At 49.3% G+C, this 3,479-nt stretch overlaps 1 long non-coding RNA gene across 1 annotated transcript; it reads left to right on the top strand.

Moving 5' to 3' along the window:
* The first annotated feature begins 432 nt into the window (after positions 1–432).
* LOC311344963 lies at positions 433–1,476 on the top strand. Its single transcript, XR_014633647.1, has 2 exons — positions 433–612; positions 679–1,476. It is a non-coding gene; the product is annotated as an uncharacterized lncRNA (long non-coding RNA).
* The last annotated feature ends 2,003 nt before the right edge of the window (positions 1,477–3,479 follow it).

The following is a 3,479-nucleotide window of genomic DNA, read 5'->3' as shown; positions in this document are numbered from 1 at the left end:
TCGTCCTGCCTCTTCCCACGACTCATCACCCAGGGACGAACCATCCCCAGAAGAGGAGCCTTCATTTGAGTACGATCTGTTAGTCCTTGACCAACGACCTTCTATGGCCAATTCGGCCATGCCATCCGCCGGACCAACTCCGTCCCAAGTGCCTTCATCCATTCCAGATCCGGGGGCATCCTTATGTCCTCCTTGGGTCGCTTGCCCTGATTCCAGCCACATGGGCCCACGTCGGACCCCACGTCAAACGGCTGGTCAGCACTCTAATGTGCATCGTCTTCCACGGCCCGCGGGAGAGGTGCAAGCGGCCGACCTTTCTGCTTCCGTGTCCAACTCAGTGTCTGCTTTGTTTAGACCTTAGAGTTAGCTGGTCGTGTTTAACTTACTTTGTTGATCGTCGGGACGCCGATCCAAGAAGGTGGGGTAGAATGTAGCAGTATAGATGTGCTACCACTAGTGGCCGTCAGGGGGAGAGTATAAAAGCAGCCACCCTCCACCTGTCTCTGTCTCTTTGTGCCTCCGTCACTTCCGGGCCAAAGGTGGTCAGGCCAAAGGTGGTTTGGTCCGCTGCTCCGGGTTTCCCCGTGCGCATTGTGGCATAATACTAAATTGGTGAGTACTCTATCGTCGGCAACATGTTGGATGCTATCTGGTGGCTAATTCTCAGTGTGGTCTCAGGCAAACGCCGAGGACGGCTGGAGTTCTCTCTCCCTCCCTCCTGCTAGGTGAACGGGTGTGTGTGTCCGAGTGGGGTCAAAAACAGGTACGTGTTAGCGTATCGAATAAACAGCATTCCTAGCAACATAGCAGAGCTAACATAACTTTCTCAAACAGGACCGATTGCAATCCGCTCCTTGGGGTCTCTGCTGCTTTGTCCGCTGGCATTCTCCATGCTGCTCTCATCTGCTGTTGCTGCCGTCACGTATTACATTTATCCTACGTGTGTTACTCCGGCTGGTACTTCGGCCCACTGCCGCCTGTCGCTGCGGCGCATCCCTCCGAGGAACCCTATCGGGGACGTTTATCCGGAGTGTATTTTAAACCGGGGCTTGTCCCCCCGTGTGTGTGAATGAGCGTTAAAGTGTGTACTTTTGATTATTTACCTAGCCCTGAGTTTGTATCGTGTTTGTTTTCTTTTGAGCTTTTGTTTTCATATTCCTTTGTTTATTTCATGTAAATTAATAGGGGGCAAGGTTGTTTTTGTCAATTGCCCATTGATTCATTTGTTTCTCCTTTTTAGTGGCTGGAGACCGGTGGTGGTGTGCTGGTGTCATGGTGGTGGTGCCCCCCCTTTGTTTCGTTTGCTGTGGTTGGGTGATCTTGGTTTTCTTTATTTAGGTGGAACCTCCTCCTGCACTAAGTCATCATTTACTTGCTTGGCTCCAAGCCATTATTTGGTTTCGAGTGAATGTTCCAAAAGACTGTTTTAAAAAGAGAATTGATTCAATAAATTGTACCCTTTTATAACTTCCTAAACCACGTCTCATGCCTGTCAATGTGAGTGACCTTACCTGTGTGCCTTGCACGTTAAATCAATTCCCTGGGTGAAATTCCCAGGGTGGCGTTGTCGGTTTCTTTTCTATTTTTTAGTTAGATATTTTGGTTAAATTTCCTTTAGCTTATCACCTCGCCACAGGTGCATTAAGCAAGACCGTATAAATTTCTTGTTAGATGGTTAACTCATACAGAGATCCTTCTTGTGTCCACTAAATGGCAACCCCATAAAAAAAGGTGTAGTTCCACAATTATTTACATGAATCTAATGTTGTATGTTGTAAAAAAAAACATACATATTAAGTCAAGTATTTATTAACTGACCTTGAAAGTTTTGGCATACAAAAGCAAATTAAGTTATCACAGTGGTATATAGAGATTTAATTTTACATACCTCAACATTGCACAAACAATGTCTTTTCATACACAAATTAAATACAAAATCAGTTGAAAATACAGCATCTTGGCATTTGTTCAGATTGTAGGATCAAGAGCTTTCACAACCTTTGCAACATTTCAAAGGTAGTGTAGTGAAATTATCTTGCTTATGCATTGACTTATGCTTCTTTATTTTTAGACATACATGTAAGTCCTGATATTCTCCTGATGGGCAGGCCCGTATTAACACAATGTGGTACCTGGGCACTATACCTCAACGGCAATTTCAAATTCAACAATTTCAAGTGAATAATATAACAATTTACGAAAAATATTTTTAAAGCTTGTTTCATGTTGTGCCCCCCCACTGGTTGTCAATGGTTGGTGCCCCTGGGCACGGGCCCACATGCCCTTATGGATAATCCGGCCTTGCTGATAGGCCGTATGTGTGAACAACATATCCTGACATTTGTAGGCCTACCCTGAAATTCTCCTGAAAAAATACTACCCTTGAGGTAGTATTTTCTCAGAGGAAATGTAAATGACCTTATGTGTGAATGAGGAGTAAAAAGTTGGTATTTCTCACACCACGTGAGTGTGATGACGCTTCGGTCTGCATTTGCATGTCATTGAGTGGCACCCCCTCTCCTGGAACCGTCACCTTATCGTGGTGGAGAGGTTTGCGTGTCCCTGTGAACCTGAGGGCTGTGTTGTCTGGAGCCATGTGCTCCTGGTAGGGTCTCCCATGGCAGAGTGGTCTCAGGTGAGGGGCCAGACTAAGAATGGTTCACAAAGACCCCATGCAAGAACAAGAAAGAGGACGAGAGACCCTGCCCGGAGGAAGCCCGGGGCCCCCGTCTGGAGCCAGGCCCAGACGGAGGGCTCACCGGCGAGCGCCTGGTGGCCGGGTTTGCCACGGAGCCCGGCCGGGCACAGCCCGAACAAGCTACGTGGCACCCCCCTCCTCTTCGCCCTGTGGGCCCACCACCTGCAGGGGAGTCGGGTGCGCTGCCACATGGGTGGCAGTGAAAGTCAGGGGTCCAGACGGACCAGACCCGAGCAGCAGAAGCTGGCTCTGGGGACGTGGAACGTCACCTCACTGTGGGGAAAGGAACCGGAGCTTGTGAGGGAGGTGGAGCGCTACCAGTTAGATCTGGTGGGGCTTACCTCTACGCACAGTCTCAGCTCTGGTACCGTACTCCTGGATAGGGGTTGGACTCTATTCTTCTCTGGAGTTGCCCAGGGCGTGAGGCGCCGGGGCAACGGTGTGGGGATGTGGGGGGATACTCATAAATCCCCAGCTGAGCGCCGCGGTGTTGATAACGAACACCATGTTTGAACATAAGGGTGCTCATAAGTGTACCTGGTACCAGAGTACCCTTGGCCGAAGATCGATGATCGATTTTGTGATCGTGTCAGCTGATCTGAGGCCTTATGTTTTGGACACCCGGGTGAAGGGGTGTGAGGGGCAGAACTGTCAACCGACCACCATCTGGTGGTGAGTTGGATCAGGGAATGGGGGAAGATTCTGGACAGACCTGGTAAGCCCAAACGGGTAGTGCGGGTGAATTGGGAACGTCTGGAGGAGGCCCCGTCCTAGAGATCTT

The sequence above is a fragment of the Micromesistius poutassou genome, assembly GCF_964030765.1.
Source record: "Micromesistius poutassou genome assembly, chromosome: 6".
In the NCBI taxonomy this organism is placed as follows: domain Eukaryota; kingdom Metazoa; phylum Chordata; class Actinopteri; order Gadiformes; family Gadidae; genus Micromesistius; species Micromesistius poutassou.
Note: the sequence above shows the minus strand (reverse complement) of the source record. Positions and strands in the feature narration are given on the sequence as shown.